Source organism: Crotalus tigris, unplaced genomic scaffold (assembly GCF_016545835.1).
Source record: "Crotalus tigris isolate CLP2741 ecotype Arizona unplaced genomic scaffold, ASM1654583v1 scf7180000017551.9496454, whole genome shotgun sequence".
NCBI lineage: Eukaryota > Metazoa > Chordata > Lepidosauria > Squamata > Viperidae > Crotalus > Crotalus tigris.
Genome location: NW_024096469.1, coordinates 7,205,438 through 7,227,343, shown reverse-complemented (window position 1 = coordinate 7,227,343; position 21,906 = coordinate 7,205,438). Strand labels below are relative to the sequence as shown.

Sequence of the window (21,906 nt, the reverse complement as noted above, 5' to 3'; positions counted from 1 at the left end):
TTGTTAACCCGGGCGACGTCCGAGCCGGTATGGCATTCTGCAATTTACGTCTCACCATATTTTTTATGGGAGAGACACTCTTTGTCTGACTCCTCTGATGAGACCTGTCCAGTATGGTTGAACCTCTGGCATAGCTCTCATCTTCCTCAGAGTACACAAGCCCCACAACCACGTCAAAGTAGTGCCTCACTGGGGGTTGTTGTTGTTGTTATTTATTATTATTATTATTATTATTATTATTAATCTCCAGGTTCTTTATTTCTAACATTCCTCCATACTTTCCCAGTCCCCTTTTCTCACATCAGGGTTCTACAAGAATAATGGTATTGCAATTCACTTAAAAGTTCAAGAAAAGTACAGCTCCAATTATTTATTCAATGGATTATTAAACAAATATAACAAATTATAATTAAAATAAAAAACCTAAAGTAAAATCAACAATTAAAATAGTTAACAAAGAAGACCTTACCACCTTCCTAAGTACTGGGAGAATGGGAGCCAAATGCACCTCTTTAGGGAGTGTCTACCACTGCTAGACCACTATACAAGGCCCCTTTCTGGTGTGAAGCAGTGTAATAGATCAAGCAGCTCCATTTGCAGGAGAAGCCGACAAGTGTGCATGGAACCATCCCCGACCCAGCCCTGGCGATCCACAAAGCCGGAAAGGTTGGGGAACTCTGCTCTAAGATGACTCCGCATAAAAACAAAATATGTATTTCTTTATTGTCCTGGTGATTTATGATTTCATAAAACCCAATTAACCACACAATTAAACTACATTCACACAATTTATCCCTCTCTCCATTAGTATAAGCAAAAATGACTTACTTATGAATTGTGTCTTATATTCTATAATTAGCTCCAAATCCTTAATCAGAATATGGCCTGTTACGAGTTCATTTGCACCCTTTGGAAATAAAGATTCAGCAAGGGTCATTAACAATCGAGCTTCATCAGTAAATTTGTTTAGAGTGTTTTCTTCTGCACCTATTAAATATAGTAAAAACAGTAAGAAAGATTTGGGAGCATTAAATTGCTCAAGTTAGATACTTCTTTCTTGTCACCTGAAAAAAATGCCATGCAAAATGACTTACAGCAGACATGTCAAACACAAGGCCCGGGGGCCGGATGCGGCCCACGAAGTGGCTTCATGAGGCCCGCGAAACCATCCTAGAAATAGTGAGGAAACGGCCCCCGCTGCCTTGGCCCTGGCCCAGGCCAGCTGGGAGCCAATGTACAATTTTGTGGTGGCCATCTTGGCACTTGCCCTGGTGAACTCTGCCTTGGCACTTGCCCCAGTCCCACCCCCTTCTGCCAGAGACCCTCAGATCTGTCCCACTCCTGCCCAGGCCCCCATAGGAACCCTTGATGCGAATGATGTAGAACTGGCCACGCCCAATGAGTAGGCCATACCCACTCCATCCACGCCCACCCAGTAGGCTGCACCCATTCTGGCCACACTCACCTGCCCCCCCCCCAGGGCAACCACAATGCTGATACGGCCCTCAGTGAAATTGAGGCAGCAAAAAAGCTGCTTGCTTGGAGAGACTTGAATCTCATCTGCAAGCAGTTTTTCCTCCTTCTTTGAGCAAAGAAAGGGAGAGACTCAAAGAAGGAGCAAAAAATTAGTCCATTTTCACCCAACCTCTTTAAGAGCAAGAATGCTGCCTGACAGATTGATTTTGCCCCACTTGGGGTGGAGTGTCTCCAGCAGGCAGGAGGAGAATGAATGGGCTGGAGAAAAGTTCTGATCATGAAGATCTGAGCTGCTTCTCCCCAGCCGACAGCTGTAGTTCCCTTCTGTGCACAGAGGGGAACTAGCTGCCTCCCTCTATTCACTTAACATCCACTTAACAACCACACCTGGAAAAGCCATCATAAAGCTGGGTCAGGTCACGTAGTGTATGACTGTGATTCTGGATTCAATTACAGTCATAAGTCGAGGACATCCTGTATTCTCAATTTCCTATCTCACTTACATGCATACTTTCCTATATCTCATTTTTCAGCCCTGCCCACAGATGTAACTCTATTATTTTTGCCAAACAGGAAAAAAATTAAAAATACTATATATACATTTAGTCAAAATATCAACGAACATTTGTGAAGCAGATTACTATTTCATCATAATTTCATACAATATGCTTGTATCAAATATACAAATGTATGAAATATCCAATATAACTCCTCCATTATTCTATATTATGTAACTATTTTCTGTTATGTAGCTACTTTGATCATTTACATATTCCCTCTGACTATAAAATGGTCCTGTAAATGATTTACATACGATTGAAAACGAACAGGTATCTGCTGTCCCGCCATTCAAACAGATGCTTTAGTATATTTTGAAAGTCTTTCAAAGGCATCCCCGCACCATCCTTTGGCCAGGATTTTATGATGGCAGCAGATATAATTTTACCCAGCTTGTTCATATCATATTTAGATATCAACTCAAGCAGATTCTGTTGTTTCTAGAAAAGACATAGGAAAAAAGAATGTAGTGTTAGGCAGTAATGAATTCAATATATCACACAATGATTTTGCACCTCTGTCAAGGTTGTCACAAAATTTATTATATCGTGTAAGTATTTTTCCTTCCATGTGGATTTTTCTTCCACTCGCTGAGATAGATACTGCTCTTACAACGGGAACAATCACCACTCTGTGGGAATGAAGGATCCTATAAACTGAAAAACGATGCATGGGCAGGATTTGAAGGCCCTCCCTTTAGCTTTCCTATATTGTATCTATAAACTACAGGCTAAATAACAATCCTTACTCTTAGGTAACTTAGGGAAAGACATTGCTATTGTTACTCCAAGCAAACCAACCTTCACTTCTGAAAGAGACAGAATGATCTTGAAAAGCTGTCAGAAATGGACTGAGAACAAACATTATGTGAATGTAAGTTCCTATTCATAATAGGTGTGAGAATCAACTTCTGGAACAAAGAAGAGATTGTGACAAAGAGCATCCCTGCTGTCTGGAAAAATATAAAAAAACTCAATCAGAAGAATCGGCTAGTTTAGTATATATTGCATACAAATAAAGGTAATATATACTAAAAAAACTAATTTAATGAATGGAAAAACATGAAACTAAGGTTGTTCTTCTATAGTTACAGTAATAGGATATTTAAAAAATCCATGCTAAAAATTTTAAAATTTTATATCATTGTAGCAAGGATACATTACAGGTCAGGATTTGGTGTACTTTGGGCTGTATGCACAAGTATAACCAATACTCTGCTACAATCTTGAAATTCCCTTGCAAGGCAACATACAGTACTGTTCTCTGTGTCCTGCCTGCTAAAATGTATAGACGATACATTTCTCAGCCAATTTGGAAGGAGAGGATGGCATATGTCTGGAAGGTACATTGCTTTAATCTGTGACTATCTGAAGCATAACAACCATCGTATTTACAGAAAGATCAGACAATCGTTGATATTAAATAAATTACCTGGTATGCTGAATCAATAGCTTCAAGGGCACAATTTTCAAATGTTTCCAAAATCACTGAATTGAATTTTTGAATTTTCTCATAGTGACTACAATAGACTTTAATTTGTTCAACAGCTCCTTCCTAATTAGAAAACATCAAGATAGAAACAAAGCACAATTTGGGGTTACAAAATATTTATAATCTCCAAAGTGAAGACATAGAACAGAAGAATTTGTGATTACGGCAATAAGATCTGAACATAATAAAATATTTTTCAAAATATATAAAATGTTCTGCTTATTTAGGATGGAAATCCGCATAGGTCACCACGATTATCTTTTGTAATAGTTTTTCTACAATAATTGGGCATTTATAGAGTCACTTAATTTATTCCTTTTTTAATTCGCACACTTGAGAGACTCTCAGAGAGTTACAGTCACAACAAAAAATGTCCATGCTACAATTAAAACTGCATAATAATGAATCAGTTCCCAAACATTAAGCCACAGATAAAATTATTCTTTAAAAAAGAAATAAAATCAATGGTGGCATCTTTAAATCTTCTTAAGAATTTGATGTTTAATAATTCCTTAAAGCCTAACAAGGTATGAACTGACTGGATTTCAAGGGACAGAGAATTCCGTAACATTCATGCTGCCACAAAGAAACATTTGTAGACCTCCCTTCCCTAAACTCAAGGAAATGGGGAGGCTACTAGTAGTTTGGAAGAAATTCCATACTTGTTTATATCAGGTGCTTCATTCGAAGTGAAACCAGATGTTCTGCATAGACAAATCACCAACTATCTGCTCAGATATGAAAGTGAGGTCTAAACTTGTTACTTATATGTGTTCTACCAGAGATATTTGGGAGAAGTCCATAATTGCCACAAAGATCATGAACTCCCAAGCCTGTTTCAACCAATCCAGAGAGTATGGAGATTGAAGTCACTAAAACATGAGAAGTCTCCAATATCAGTCTGAGAACAAATCAAGGGGCTCACAGAGGGCATCTGCTGATACTACACCAGAAGGATACCCAAGTTGTCCCTACAACCAACTTAACATACAGGCATTTATTTCTGATTAGCCTCCCTGGCAACAGGCACAATCTCTTCAGGGTTTAATATCCTCCATCCTCTTTATCCCTGCCAGCAAGGACCTAAAACCCAGGAATGCAATTCTCTGAGAAGGCAAGAGCAGCACCCTCATCAGATATCAATAAAGCATACCAAAAATGCATTTTCTTCCCAAAACAAGTCTTAGACAAGAAAGATTGCAATAAGAGATTTGGTTTAGATAATTTGGAGACTCTTTCAACAACAGACATGATATTAATCATCAAGAGCCCAGGAATGTTGAGAATTGTAGTCACCGCACTTTTGGAGGAAACTAGGTTAAGAAAGATTGCTATAGAAGCAAAGCCAATTACTGGTTTTAATTGTATAGTTGCACCAAGCCATATTTTAACCATTAATTTTTGAATAAGCTGCACAACCACACATCAGCTCAAAATAAATGGTAAGTTTATATTACTGTAGTGATTCATTCTTGTCTAAAATCATATTTTGCTGATGCTAGAAACTCCAAGCAGTTTTGCCAGATATGATAGTGATCAGACTAATCTTGGTTTAACGTCAATAAAAGAAGACACATGTCACACAAGTATTACATGTCACAAAAGTAAAAGCTTTTCATACATTTGAAGTAGGTTATGCTCATCAAGATTAATTACTACAAGCAGATTAATATCTCATGTATATGACATTATATATCTACATACCTGTTTAATTCTGCTTTTCAAAATTGTACTTAAAGCTTCTTTCCAATCTTCAGAATGACTGCTATTAGGAAACTTTATTTTCAAAAAGTGATCCCATGCCTACAAAGAAAACATTATTTTATATTTTAAAGCTACAAATGATAAACTGTTTAAGGCAGAAGTAGGAATGAGAGTATTTATTCCATTTAAATGGAAACATTTAACTTTAATGCTAGAATACTTCATCACCTATTAGAAAAAAAAAATACATGGTTTTTAAAGTATGAATTGTCAATTAACTATAATAAAAGGGAGAGATAATTGGAAACCTAAATTGAAGATGTAATGTTAGATTAAACTCCATCTTCAAACCTGAAGGAAACTGCAATTTGAGATCCTATTATGATTTCAAGCAAGTTTAACTATGAAAACAATGTTCATAATTTCTAGAACAAAATAAATTAGTTTTCAACTTTGGTCTTGTGTTTTCTCTGTCCTCTAATCTTTCTGAAGTAACACTCTGCAGACTTGTAAAAAACTGAGAAAAATATTGCAACTCATGTCACATGCCTCCGATAGACTAGGATAATCAACAGAGATGCTGGTTCACTTCACAATGTACACTGAAAAATTCACTTATTAAACAGTTTCAGTAAGGATTACTGATATAAAAAAGGCTAGGAAAAGAAAATTAGAACTACCGTTAAAAGAAAAAGGAAACTAAAAATCTAGATATAGTTGCAATTCCAAAACACAAACCTCAAGTTCCTCTTTCCAAGAAAATGTAATTGATTTTTTTTCCAGCAAAGGTTTTGGAAGATAGTAATAAAACCAATCGCTAACAGTTTTACGAACACTTTGGTATACTGTTGTGGCAAACTCCATTTCTGAAATCTGTCATATGAAAATGAAAATATAATTTGTTGAAAGAAAGAACAGTGTATTTCCTGAATGAACATAAGTAAAATTTTAAGAGAGGAAAATCCACTCAGAGGCAGTTACCCATCTCAAGTAATAATAACAACACCAAACAACATTTGTCTGTCTCAGGTCCTTGGGAAGGACTCAATGGGTACCTAAAGGGCCAAATCCAGTCTAAAATCCAGGCTGACTATGAGATGAAACTTAATAATAAAAGTAGTCCTCGACCTATGACTGTAATGGAGACTGCCCATGATGTTCGTAGAGTGGGTCACTCCTGTGGTTGACCTTATTTTTACAACCTTTGTTGCAGTGACTGGTAAGAAAACATCAAAGTCAATAAGCGACTGCTTCAGTCATTAAGTGAACATCATAGTCACTGAGCAAACGATTTGTTCACTGTGGGACGGTTTTGCCAAAAGTAAGTGCCTGTTTTCAGCAAAACGTCATAAACTGTAATCACATGACCATGGGATGTTGCAAACAACCATAAATCAAGGCTTACCTTTATAGACACCCTTTCATGTCAACTCTGGGTGACTTACAAAATATAATACTAAATTTAATCAGTTAAAAACATAAAATAAAACAAGTCAGCTCAGGCTAAAAACAATCTTTAAAATGCAGCACAAGGCACCACCCGACACATTAACACCAAGCCTAGGATCAAAGCTAGATTTTAAGGGCCTTTTAACATTTCATGTGGGAATGGTGGGAATGCTGTTCCAGGGAAGAGGTGCACAACAGAGAAGCTTCCTAGGTCCCCTATGATTTAGCTTGCCAATAGTACTCTCTACTTACTTTATTTCGGCTATAATCCTGAAATGTTTGGGAGGGTATCTCAGGCATCACAGAATGATTCATTCTGCAACCTATTGAGTTCTGTGAAATTTGATCACAGAAGGGACAATGCATAGTTCAAACCCTCCTTGGAAGGTATCCCTACGGCTGTATGTTATCTTTTGAACATCAAAGCAGGGAATAACACATATGGTTAGATTCAGTAAGCCCCTAATCTGTGCCAAATCTATGCCAGGTTTCATCATGGTCTAACTGCTGCCATCACATGTGAATTTCAAGCCAAATTATTTTGTGAATTTTAAAATACTTTAGGTAGTCCTCAGAAACTGAGCTCAAAATTTCTGTTGTTAAATGAGACAGTTGTTAAGTGAATTTTGACCCATTTTATGACCTTTCTTGCCACAGCTGTTAAGTGAATCACTGCAGTTGTTAATGTAGTAACACGGTTGTTAAGGGAATCTGGTTTCCCCATTGACTTTGCTTGTCTGAAGGTCACAAAAGGTGATCACATGATCCCCAGGACACTGCCACCGTCATAAATATGTGTCAGTTGCCAAGGTCTGTATTTTAATCATGTGATCATGGAAATGCTTATAAGTGTGAAAAATGATCGTAAGTCACTGTAACTTTGAATGATCACTAAGCAAACTGTTGTAAGTCGAAGACTACCTGTACTTTTATCGCCTGAAGTATTCCAAAACGGTGATGTTTTCATATACCGTATTTTGCGGCATATAAGACAACTGGGCGTATAAGACGACTCCCGACTTTTGAGAAGATTTTCATGGTTTAGAACAGTGGTTCTCAACCTTCCTAATGCCGCTACCCTTTAATACAGTTCCTCATATTGTGGTGACCCCCAACCATAAAATTATTTTTGTTGCTACTTCATAACTGTAATTTTGCTACTGTTATGAACTGTAATGTAAATATCTGATATGCAGAGTGTATTTTCATTGTTACGAATTGAACATAATTAAAGCATAGTGATTAATCACAAAAACAATATAGCAATGCTCGCTGGAGAAGCTTATTCTTCCTTGCTCAAAAATGTTGGGATGGAGGGAAGGGGAAGGAAGGAAGGGAGATTGAAGGGAAAGGAAGGAGATGGAGAAGGAAGGAGATTGAAGGGGAAAGGAAGGGAGGAAGGAGAAAGAGATTGAAGGGGATGGAGATGGAGATGGAGAAGGAAGGAAGGAAGGAAGGAAGGAAGGAAGGAAGGAAGGAAGGAAGGAAGGAAGGAAGGAAGGAAGGAAGGAAGGAAGGAAGGAAGGAAGGAAGGAAAGGAAGATTGGAGGGGAAAGGAAGGAGATTGAAGGGGGAAGGAAGGAAGGAAGGAAGGAAGGAAGGAAGATTAAAGGGGAAAGGAAGGAGATGGAGAAGGAAGGAGATTGAAGGGGAAAGGAAGGAAGGAAGGAGAAAGATTGAAAGAGAAGGGATGGAGATGGAGATGGGTGGAAGGAAGGAAGGAAGGAAGGTTGGAGGGAAAGGAAGGAGATTGAAGGGGGAAGGAAGGAAGGAGGGAGGGAAGATTGGAGGGGAAAGGAAGGAGATTGAAGGGGGAAGGAAGGAAGGAAGGAAGGAAGATTGAAGGGGAAAGGAAGGAGATGGAGAAGGAAAGAGATGGAAGGAAGGAAGGAAGGAAGGAAGGAAGGAAGGAAGGAAGGAAGGAAGGAAGGAATGAGAGAGAAATTGAAGGGGGAGAGATGGAGATGGAGATGGAAGGAAGAAAGGAGATTGAAGGGGAAAGGAAGGAGATGAATAAGGAAGGAGATTGAAGGGGGAAGGAAGGAAGGAAGGAAGGAAGGAAGGAAGGAAGGAAGGAAGGAAGGAAGGAAGGAAGGAAGGAAGGAAGGAAGGAAGGAAGGAAGGGAGAGATTGAAGGGGAAGGGATGGAGATGGAGATGGAAGGAAGAAAAGATTGAAGGGGAAAGGAAGGAGATGGAGAAGGAAAGAGATTGAAGGGGAAGGGAAGGAAGGAAGGAAGGAAGGAAGGAAGGAAGGAAGGAGAGAGACTGAAGGGGAAGGGATGGAGATGGAAGGAAGGAAGGAAGGAAGATTGAAGGGAAAGGAAGGAGATGGAGAAGGAAGGAAGATTGAAGGGGAAAGGAAGGAGATGGAGAAGGAAGAAGATTGAAGGGGGGAGGCACTGTCAAGGACACACAAGCAGCTTCGCACAATTGCCCGGGGAGGGGGGAAGGCTCTGGTGGAGAGCCTGGTGGAGAGCCAAGCGGTGGTACATCCAGGGCCTCAGAAGCTACACGGAGGATCCGCGCGTCTTGGAGCCGGCGGCCACCCTCTCACACCTGCCAAGGGATGGAGATGGAGGTGGAAGGAAGGAAGGAAAGAAGGAAGATTGAAGGGGAAAGGAAGGAGATGGAGAAGGAAGGAGATTGAAGGGGGGAGGCGCTGCCAAGAATGCAAAAGCAGCTTCGCACAATTCCCCGGGGAGGGGGAGGAGGCTCTGGCGGAGAGCCTGGTGGAGAGCCAAGGGGTGGCACATCTGGAGCCTTGGAAGCTGCACGGAGGATCCGCACGTCTTGGAGCCGCCGGCTGCCCTCTCACACCCGCCAAGGGATGGAGATGGAAGGAAGGAAGGAAGGAAGGAAGGAAGGAAGGAAGGAAGGAAGGAAGGAAGGAAGGAAGGAAGGAAGGAAGATTGAAGGGGAAAGGAAGGAGATGGAGAAGGAAGATTGAAGGGGAAAGGAAGGAGATGGAGAAGGAAGGAGATTGAAGGGGGGAGGCACTCTCAAGGACGCACAAGCAGCTTCGCACAATTGCCCAAGGAGGGGGGAAGGCTCTGGTGGAGAACCTGGTGGAGAGCCAAGCGGCGGCACATCCGGGGCCTCGGAAGCTGTGCGGAGGATCCACGCACCTTGGAGCCGGTGGCCACCCTCTCACATCCGCCAAGGGATGGAGATGGATGGATGGATGGATGGATGGATGGATGGAAGGAAGGAAGATTGAAGGGGAAAGGAAGGAGATGGAGAAGGAAGGAAGATTGAAGAGGAAAGGAAGGAGATGGTGAAGGAAGAAGATTGAAGGGGGGAGGCGCTGTCAAGGACGCCCAAGCAGCTTCGCACGGATGGGGGGGAGACTTTGGCAGAGAGCCTGGTGGACAGCCAAGCAGCGGCACATCTGGGGCCTTGGAAGCTGCGCGGAGGATCCGCGTGCTTCGGAGCCGCCGGCTGCCCTCTCACACCCGCCAACCTGGAGCCCCCCATCCTTATCCCAGCACCTCTTCCCTCTCCCAGACGCCCCCCTGGGACCTGCCCACCCCTCTAGCCTCCTGAGTGCCATCGCAGCGGTGGGGTCATGGGAGCTCCTGTGCACGCCGCACAACCCATCACACGCAAGAGAGGTGCAGCCAAAGCACCAGCTCCCGCTCGGAAGGTGCCGCTTCTCCCCTCCCGGCCCAGCTGGCTGGCCTCCCCGCTGCCTCGACCTCTTCCCCACCCCTTGGATGCTTCTGAGGCCCGGAGATCCGGGAACGAGCCGCTCTTGCCCGGCAGCCCCACGGCCGCGCCAGGCACCACCGGGCCGAGGCAGCCTCCAACAGCAAGGGAGGCTGGCTGGGCGGTGTGGGGGAGGCTCCCACACGGCGCAGAGGGCAGCCGGGGGTGGAGTGTAACCGGGCAACCAGGAGGCGTGGAGACTGGCTTGGCGCTGCAGCTCAGTTCAGTCAGCAGCGCCGGCAGCGGCAGAGCACCCCAGCGGCAGCACCCGCAGCAGCCCAGACCTGGCTCGGACTGGCCGATGAGCCAGCCCAGGGCGGCGCCGGGGGCGCGCGCAATGATGCGGCAGCGGCAGGAGCAGGCGCTGTCGGAGAAAGGCACCCTGGAGGTGGAGGAGCCGGCGGAGGGCAGCAGCGGCCGGATAGAGGAGCGGTGTCTCGGTTTCTAAGACCACCGGAAATATGTGTTTTCCGATGGTCTTAGGCAACCCCTGTGAAAGCATCCTTTGACCCCCAAAACGGTCGCGACCCACAGGTTGAGAACCGCTAGTTTAGAAAGTCGTCTTATACACCAGAAAATACAGTATTTTCCAGCGTATAAGACGACTGGGCATATAAGACAACCCCCGACTTTTGAGAAATTTTTCATGGTTCAGAAAGCCGTCTTATATGCCGGAAAATATGGTAACTACCTCACCAAAGCTGTTTGTGCCAATGAATTCCACCCCCCAAAGTCTGAAACTTGATAGGGTCTCCTGCTTGAGTGGGATTGGGACTAGAAGACCTCCAAGATCCCTTCCAAATCTGCTATTCTGTTCCTCTAGTCAGTGAGCCTTTTCCCCACTCATCTTAATGATCTACCAAAGGGCAAGAGAGAGCTTACCTCTGAGGGTTCGAGTGCAAGAACTGTTGAAACAATCTCCACTGCTGTAGCTAATAACTTGTAATGTGATATTGCTGGAACCTGATAGCTGCACATCTCATGAAGTTTTTGACAGGCAACAGCAGAGTGTTTCCAATCACCTTGCTGAATTGTACTGAATTGCAGAAAGTTTGTATATTTGTACAATTAAGAGAACACCAGAAATGCACATTAAAAGTATGCATAACAAAACAAGACTCAGGAGTTCAAAATGACATTTGCAATGAAAACTAAGCTTATAGGAAGGTAAAATACTTCTCTTCATCTTCATAACCAGTCATTCACATCCCCATAGTTGATTTTTTGAACTAAGAAGTCTTCTATAGAAGCCATTTTTTGAATATCAACACCACTCGCTCATAAAATTCCAAACATGTGCCTCCCCTGGAAAAGTTGCCTACTACTGTATCAAGGTTAAGCATTAAAGAGAGTCCTAACAAAATGCTGGTAGTTCTGAGATTACCACCGCAATTGGGTGGATTATAATTAAGAGCAATTACCACTGGTAAGTGATGCAAACATAAAGCATGACATCAAGTAACCGCATTAATTAGCGATGGCAGTCCTGTTTGCCATCATAATCTTAGGACTGTGTAGGTCACTAAGTGGAAAGAGGCAGGAGCCCAGGATACGGAGTGCAAGCAAATGTGTTTGGGGGGGGGGATGCTGTGGGAAAATGTTGGAAAGCATGGAAGGATTGTCAAGGACCATGGGGGAGCTGACAAAGGCAGGCCCTGGGAAGCACGGAGGGTCAGCAAGGGTATCAGGTAGGCTGGCAAAGGTGAGCACTGGGAAGCATGGGAAGTTGTCAGGCTCAAACAATAGTGCCACAGGTGAAAGATTCGAGTTGGTAACTTTACTGCATTTTACCTACAATATAGGAGTTTCCCCAGACTGTTTGCCTTATCTTGGGAACAGACAGGTATGGTTCCATGAGGGGGGGGAGGGCAGTCCTCGGTCTCTTGCAGCTGCGCAACAATTCAAGGCTAATCCCCTGCTTGATTCCTTTTCCATGACTGGCTAGGCATTCCTCAACAAAGGGCCAGCAATGGCAGCAGACGGATGCTAAAACATGGGGACAGGGAAGCAGGGTCTATGGAATCTCATACTCTGTAGTGGGACTTCTTTGTAGGAAGGAAGAGTGAGGCCATTTTTTTTTCCTTTTCTCAAAATCACATCCTACTTTGTTCTAATAGTCTCCAATTCTCCTTTTCTAGTAGAAATAACCCAGCCATGAAATGCTAATCATGGCATTGTCGCACATGAAAGTGGCATATAAATGTTAATAAATAAAACAAATGAATCTTTCTAACTTCTGTTAAAACATTTTTATATACTAATCTTTATGGTTATTAAACTAACATGTAATCTTTTATGACTAAAAGTTTGTGGATTGTGAGCAATCCATTTGATGGAGCACTTTATTGTGCAGAGGCATCATGCTTCCTTCAGACAGTGAGGGCCACGTAGGCCATTTTGTCTTAGAAGGCTGGGCCACACGTTTGATCAACAGGTCAGCTTTGCAAATGGTGGTCTCTGAGCATGGTCTCTCTAGAAATTGCACACACATTAACTACTCATTCCAATACCTGACTGAATCAAGTACCTCTTCAAAGACCTAACCTAGTTGTGGGTTATCATTTTCAGCTTGACAAAACAAAGCTACATAGTGATTCACTATCAATTTTTCTATTGTTTATTTCAGTGAGGTGTGTTCTAAATGAATGCTTTTTTAAAAACAAAAAAGTACATACATGTTTTACTTACATCTTTTTTTCTGACAGGATGTGCAACAATTTTTCCAAAAGCTTTTTTATATCCTAAAACAGAGAAAAAAGTTCAGATTAAAAAGAATCACTGTTTTAGACAAACATCTCTCAGTCAAGTGGCTTTGTACAATTTGCTGCCTAAAGAGGTTGGTGTGTGTGTGTGTGTGTGTGTGTGTGTGTGTGTGTGTTGTGTGCATCTGAACTCCTCCATTTGTAAGAAACACATCCTACCCTTGAGAAGACTTGGACAATTAGCAGATCTAAACATAAATACTGTACATCCATACATTTGCCTGCATTGTGTAGATATGCAGTCATGCCTGTGAGTTATTGTATGTACTCATGGATAAACCAAGAATTTTAGGTTGCAAAATACACACAAAAAACATGTTTAGTTTACCTGTGGATGAGACTTTCCTCTTTTCCCATCACCTGAAATCCTCATTAGCTACCTAACCTTAATCTACGTAACAACTTGTATCATCTTCCTGAAATTCATGCATTCATTTTGCCAGAGAATTGAGTTTACAGCGCACTGTTACCCACCAATGGGCAAGAGGAGAAACTCGTGCTCCTAGTGCTCCTAACACACCACCTTGTTTTTAAAACAAGTTTTATTGATTTTTCCAATGTTACACTGAGTATTTGGAAAGCAGCGTGGTGACTGGGTAATCAGTGGTTCAATAACAAAATCTTTAGTACATATCTCAGGGTATATCATCAGAAATTCTTCTCTATTTCCCTTAACATTTGTTATATCACATTTAGGCTTATAAATTTTTAATTATAACAAAGTAGTTAATATAATGTTTGCCTATACATATCCATATCCTGTTTTTAAGTTTTACTTAATTTTTTAATACAATATACCAATTTAACCTTTAATATCCATAGTATTTGAGTTTCGGGTAATCCAAATTTCCTTTATTTCACTACATAAAAGTTATAATATCTAAAATATACATATTACTCAGTTAAATATATTCTTATCTTATATAAGCATTTTCTATTTCTCATCTTAATACATCATCACTTACTAATAGAGTGTCCTTTATTGTCTCAAGTCCATCATCTGTATTATCTGGGCTAAACAATAGTTCAAAGCTAATCCCTAATCGTTAATTTTCATTTTCCTTATAAGTCAAAATCCTAAATGTTAAGCCAGTTAATCCCTTATTTTTTATCATTTAACAACATTTAAATCCAGTAATTTTATTTCCCTTCATTTAGAAGTCTCCCTTTAGCCCATTTATTGAGACTTTAGGATCCTCTGTCGTAAATCAAAAGATCCCCTTTTTTAAAAATCTAACTCTGGCTTTCTTTTTGTGCCAACCAGGCTTCCATACCAATGCCTGTAAATCATCAGGTAAATCTCCCTTCATTCTTGTACATATTGCTAGAACCAAGAAAGACCATCTAGTTATCAGTTTTCCAGAAAGGCTAGCACATTCATAGTCATTAGGTTCTTTTCCTGGTGGCTCCTTCAATACAATTTGGCCTTTTTGTTCCTCAGGTTTCTTCTGGTTTAGGTAGAAAGTCACGTCCAGCTTAATAGTTGTTATTTGGTTATCTAGGTTTTCAGTATGCTATATTTGTTGGTCTTTAACAGCCTCCATGTTAGTGTTGCTTTGTTCCACTTCTATTGCTTTTTGGGTTGGCAATAATGACAAGAGAGACCGCATCTCCATGTTTTATTGGAGGCTGCAACAATTGAGATTGTGGAGGAAAAACAAGGGAACCCTCTTGTGAGAGTCACAGATGCCAAGCCACCACAACTCTGTGCATAATTGTACAAGCATGCACTGTGGGACAAAATGTGGGAGCCTCAGCGAATATGAATTTTTTTTCTTCTTTTCTCTTGGTTGGAAAGTTTATTTGAAAGTGGATGCAGGCAGTCCTTGACTTACAACATTCATTTAGTGACTGTTCGAGATTACAACGGCACTGAGATAAGGGACTTTTAACCATTTTTTGCACTTATGACTGCGGCATCATCCCCATAGTCACAGTGATCAAAATTCAGAGACTTGGCAACTGACTCATATTTATAACAGGTAAACACAAACAAACTGGGTTGTTCACCACCCAGAGTCATTTTTTGAGATGGGAGTCTATAGAAATTGAATAAATGAATGAATGAATGAATATTTGTAAATGGCTCAGGCAGATACCTCCTTAATTCACTGAAGAATAAGAGGGAGGAAATAAAGTACAGTCAATCTTCCAAGATTCTGCTTTTATTGCTGATATCAATAAAGGTAGTTTTAGCCTTCCTAGAGCTGATTGCTTGGTCTGGTCTGTGTAGTGGGGCTGATAACCCCCAGGAAATACTGGGAGCCACAATGTATCAAAAACAGAATTCTGTGCAGTGTATCTCCTTAGGGGCATAGGGTATCTCAGTGGTGGCGAACCTATGGCATGGGTGCTAGAGGCAGCACTCAGAGTGCTCCCTGTGGGCACGTGCGCTGTCACCCCAGTCCTAGACCTTCATCTGGGTTTTATAAAACCTTTTCACTTTAGTCCTCCGCCGCCGTGTGAAAAAAAAAGGTTCAATCAGTCAATTTCAACTTCTCGTGGAAAAAAAAAAGATCTTACAAAGTTGGAATTGATTGAACTTTTTAGTCCCAACCAATCTGCTTTTACCACCACAGCCACGCCCACCCAATGGGCCACACTCAGCCAATGCACCACACCCACCAAGTACCCGACAATGCATAAGTGGGTTTTGGGTTGCAGTTTGTGCACTCGGTCTCTAAAAGATTCACCATCACTGGGTATCTTATTATCAGTTCATGATGCCTATCTAGTTTTGCCTGAGGCTGCCAAATCTGGCTGATTACTTCCCAAGTGAATGAGTATTCCTCCCATTGAGGAGGAAGTATCTGTATATAGGAAATTCTATGACATAAGCCAGGACATGCAGTACTGCCATAAGAATAAAGCCCCTTCGCAACCTACTGTTAATATGGGACCCTTCCGGAGGTGAGTGATGGATATTGTAAGCCCAAGATATCAAAGGCAAACAATATGTCTTGACCGAGGGAGGTTATTCTACCTAGTAGACAAAACTAGCAAATCAGGCCTTAATGGATCAATTTACTAGAATAGCTTGGACAAACCAAGTTCTCATACTTGCTGATGCATACTTCACTTAAGGAGTAATGACAAACCTATGGGCCGCATATAAGATTGGGCCTCTGGTATCTATCCCTTGCCGTCATCAGACAAATATGATTAAAAAAGGTAATTAGAAATCAGAACAAACCTGGAAGTGATGAGGCCCAATTCTCAAATTATTCAGTCTATGAAAAGTTCCCAGAAGACAGTCGAATGGATCAGCGTAAGGGCCAGAGATAAATTCCACCAGGTCGCATAGTGGTAACAAGCAGAACCAGGACCTGAATAATGTTTGGTTTTCTTTCAGCAAATGCTTCTTTTGCATTATTAGATTCCTTTCAATAAACAGAAAAGCATGACAGTGACACAGAAATTTGAATAAAAACATGGCACAAGTATTCTCCAAGTACTTTTTGTTGGAGCTTCAATTTCAAAATTATATGGAATGTGACGAATTGTCAATCCAGAAATTAAGAAATTTGTCAGCTACTATATCTAAGAGAACTGGGTTTGCTGGTTCAGAATTTATTTATTTACATTTCATACTCCTTAATTGCCCATCTCCTCCGGAGAGGTGCTCTGGGTGGTGTGCACTTTAATCAATAAAATTAAACAATTAAAAACAGAACAATTTAGGATTAAAATGTTAAAATTATAAAACAACTTTATGAAGCAAACTGGTACCCAATGCAGCTCATGAAGCAAAAGTGTTACATGCAGCCTTCTTGGGCACCTAAAATTGCCCAGATGGCCTTGTTCTGCACCAGATGACGCTTCTTGATACTTTTCAGTGGTAGCCCCATGTACAGCACATTGCAATAATCCAGTTATATTAGTTATTTAATATTAATCATCAGAATACAGTACCAAAATATGACACTATGTAAACTGTAGTTATCACTTCAGACGTACTTCCTATGTTACATATTGATCTCTTATATCACAATATTATTGTTTCATAATATTCTCAATTCTTTCTTGAAACCCTTGCATGGACCTGAGTCATTTATTCAGTCATTTTATGGATTAATCAAGCAAAAAGACCAGACTTACTGGAGAAAGTTTAATTACTCATGCAACAATTGATAATTTATTATTTTTATTAACCTCAGTATCATTTGTGAAGATCACAAACATTTACTATCTTGAAAGGTCACATCACCAAATGGCACTATTTTTATTTCTTGGAGTCCACTTTGCAGTCTACAGGTAGTCCTCAACTTAAAACTATATCCAAGTCCAAAATTTCTGTTGCTAAGCAAGACAGTTGTTAAGTAAGTTTTGCTCCATTTTACAATGTTTCTTGCCACAACTGTTAAGTGAATCACCACAATTAAGTTGCTAACACGGTTGTTCGGTGTATCTGGCTTCCCCACTGACTTTGCTTGTCAGAAGGTCGCAAAAAGGGACACTGCAACTGTCATAAATATGAGTCAGTTGCCAAGTGTCCAAATTTTGATCACATGACCATGTGGGAGATGCTGCAATGGTTGTAAGTGGGAAAAACACTCATAAAATCACTTTTTTCACTGCTGTTATAATTTCAGACATTTGCTAAACAAATGGTTGTAAGTTGAGGACTATCTGTATAAATATTGACGGTCCATGCTTTAACTCAAATCAACTTTTAAAAAAAATCAGAAATCATTTCAGGAGTAACAATACGAGGCTGAAAAACTTACTTATTAAAGTTTCTGTTTCCATCTCTGAATTCCAAATACTGAATATGTTCCAACCTTGCCCATTTTTTTTCTGATTCAAGGCAAGTCCTGGTTTTATATTCAGAATCATTCACAGTAAATAGATGAAGAACTGGGAGTGTCCACACCCACTGGCAAATCTCATCTTCAATACAGTTATTACAGAATATTATCAACTTCTCCTCCACACTAAAAGAGATAGAAGAAATTAAGATCCACTAAAAAAAAATTTTTTTTACCAGAATCTCCCTGTACAAATTAATCTGCCTTTCTTACTTTCAACAAAAATAAAGTCCTTCAGATTTATAACAAAATAACATAATTTTGCTTTTCCCCCCTATTCTATACAATTGGCCCCAACAGTTTGAGACTAATAAGCACATACAGAGAATGCAATGTGGGTTACAGAAAATACCTGCCCTAAGACAAGAGGAATCGCATTTGCAAAATAGCTACCATGAAAGAATGACCACTGAGATTATCTTTAATGATCTAGAGATCAAGCCACCTTCTTTACCAATAACAAATGGAATCTGTCTTCAGATAGTGAAAGAAAGATCCTTGGTTGTCTTTTATTTGAGAGGATTCACATAATTGGTACTTATATACCTTTTGGAAGAGCTGCACAAGACTTTTCATTTTCTTTCTTTCCTGTTCAGTTAATTTTGCCCCCTTCAGCTCCATCCTATCTACACTTTCTCTTCCCTTTCCCTTCCTCCCAACTACACCCTATTCTTATTTCTTCTTACTTTTTGCATTTTCTGTGGGAAGGAGGGGAATGTCTTCTGGAAAGAATATAGAGAATGTGTTGTGCTTTGGATATATAGAAGCCAAGGACCTGGTCAATTACAGAACGTCCATCTTTGATTGGAATGTAATCACTTTTCCAGGCTTGCCCAACAAATAACCTTTTCTAGTGCTCATAATGAATAATGAACTTAATCAACAGCCTGATAAATGTTCTAGTGCAATGAAGTACAAACAGCCCATCTAAAAGCACAGGTGCAGGGAAATACAGTAGCATGTTTATGATTGACTAAGACCACCATATGCCTGAAATCAAAGAAAGCAGCCAAGAGTCAGAGCGTGATTCCAGGGTCAAAAACTGCCTGAGAACCCAAATCTTCCCTCCAAATTGTTTCCTGCATGGGGAAATCTTTCTCCATGTTTTGGAAATGATCGGATTACTAATTTAGACAACGTATTTGCTTACATCACCTGGGAAGATCACATTGATCAGTGGCATGTACCTCTGACTGAGTTGCATTGAAACTGAGAAATGTATAATATTCTAACTTTACAGCAATAAATTCATGCAATTGTTGTGCTGTGCAGTATTGCCTTCTATAATGAGTGTGCTTGAAGGAAAGATCCTGAGAAGGGAAAAGATTTCTTATGTTTTCCGTGTGTGTGTGTGTGTGTGTGTGTGTGTGTGTGTGTGTGTAAGTGTATTTTTGTCTGTAAAAGACAGCATGAAGATAAGGATCAGGTAATTTTACCAACAGAATTTGTTTTGTAAACAAATTTAATTAGTAGTTACCAATTCAATTAATATTTCATTTTGGCCTGGCTCTGCCCCTTTTTTGAAGTGTGGCTTTTAGCAAATATGAATATCTAGATCTGTCACATGACAGTTAGCATGATGCAGAGGTTAGGATGCTCAACTGCCACTAAGAAGATCCAGGTTCAAGCATATCCTCGGTCCTGGAAGCTCGCTAGGTGATTTGGGGCCAGTCCATCTCTCCAATACCTACTTCACAGGGAAAACTGATAAATTTATAGACAAGTAAATATTTGAGCAATTTATGTCAAATCACTAAATGTATGCTGATCTTTTCAGAAATCTATCACATTAAAAAAATCATTAGCACCAAACCAGCAAAGCAGGCATTCAACATGTTGAACACACCCAATTGCTTGCCTTCCTCTCAACCAAAGCCTCCATCTTTCTACCTTAACCTTCAGTATCTTCACTCCACACTACATTCTTGCCATATACCCCAAAGTCAAATTACGTACCCCTGACACTCTGAAAATATCTCTCTGAAGCGCTTGGTTTCATTTACATCTGCTGGTGAGTTCTCCAGACAAAGAAACATGCATAACTGTTCCAGTCCCTTTTTGGACAGTTGAAGATTGTAATCTGTTATTAATGTAAAGGCGATCAAAGCTAGGCCTAGTTTATCCCACATCGAAGTGTTCTGTTTGAGGATGTTATTTGATTGTTCCATCAAGTAATTCACAATCAAATTTTTCAACTTTAAAAAGGGAGAGAAAGAGAGAGAGAAAAATTCCATGTTTAACTATATATCACATTAAGGTATAAATTATAGCTAAAAAACAAAACAGCCAGGTGCACACATTGTCCTGAACATAACCCAAAGAAAACACATTACAGATTAGACTTAAAAGGGCAGGAAATTGATTTAACTTAAGCTATTAACACGTTAGGTTGTGCAACAGCTCTCTGGTTCTGGAATAGTGAGTGTGCAGAAATGATAGATCAAAAAATTATCAGACTCAGGTGTCCAATGGATTTAAATGATTTCCTGGATGTATTGGGCAATTTCCCATCTCAACAGACTGCAATATTATCAAATCCTATTTTGCTCTATGGAATGTGAAAAGGCTCAGGGAGTAGAATCTAAGCTGCTATCAGCCTTCCAGTATTAATACGAAGATAAGAATAATGAAGTAAAAGGGATGACAGAGCACAAACAGAAGAAACCTTGGGAAATTATGCACTGCGGTCTACTTCTAATCAATGCAAAAGAAGAGGAACTGAACAGTGCTTGCTTGCTTGCTTTTATTTCATCAGATGAAAAGTAATTCAGCACCTTCTTGGCTGCGATACTAAAAAGGAGGAAAAAACAGTAGCTTAGAGCAGAGTTCCCCAACTTTTTGGGCTTTGCAAACTGGCAAGGTGGGGAGGGGATGATTCAATGCGCACCCACCACTTCCGTGGCCCAGTTCTGAAAGGCTCAAGGCCCAATAGTGGGCCTTGGCCCGGGAGTTGGGGACCCCTGGGTTAGAGAAAGCAATTTGTACCATCTGTGTAATTAATGTCAATCATATCTTCCTTAGATTGGGCATCAGCATTGGTCACATAGGAACATATGTCTATACCCATTTGTTCCATTAATTTAAAGTTCTTTCAATTTGTATACACTGAGGGTATGGTCCAGGTAAGAGTGGAGGATTAGGGTTAACATCTACTTGAAAAATATCAGCCAAAATGTGCCTGGCTTCATGATTAAGGGAAGTGATCCATGCAGATTTGTAGGTGGGAAATGCCCAATACTAGAAATTATTTTGAGTTTCAAGATCTATATTGGTGCAATCTCTGACTTTATTTAATGTCTACATGGAACTGCTAAGAGAAGAAATATAAGCTTTGGAATAGGGTGGCCATCAGCTTCCTCCTTACCATTTTACTCTAAAGAAATAATTAGTATCAGTATTGAATACTGTATAGGGTGATAATGGAATAGATTAGACTAAACATAATTCAGGGCAATTAAAAATACACTATGAGGAAACATACCTCAGAAACTAAGGTCTCATTATGGGCTCCTTGCTGATCCTCTACTCCAGTGGTTCTCAACCTTTTTAAAGCTGCAACCCCCAACCGGTCGTAAATCGAGGACTACTCAACCGGTCGTAAGTCGAGGACTACTCAACTGAGGCAGCACCGTTTGCAGAATGGGACTTTTGGCAGGCTCAGCAGGGCAGAGACAATCTGGACAATTCCTATTGGCTTTTGAAAGCCAATAGAATTAGACTCTATTCAAGAGAGTCTATTCTATTGGCTTTCAAAAGCCAATAGAATAAAAGGGAGTAGCACAGCTAAGGAAAAGGGGGGAAAAATGGCGGACTGCATTGTTTGGCGACCCCGGTGAAATGGTCGTTCGACCCCAAACGGGGTCCCGACCCACAGGTTGAGAACCACTGCTCTACTCTTATGAGATTCATATAGAAAGAAATTTATTTGGTCAATTATGTCCACAGTGCCAG

At 40.6% G+C, this 21,906-nt stretch overlaps 1 pseudogene; it reads right to left on the bottom strand.

Annotated features, from left to right (window-relative positions):
• The window catches only part of LOC120309126, a 144,445-nt pseudogene that overhangs the window by 93,507 nt on the left and 29,032 nt on the right, over window positions 1-21,906 (bottom strand).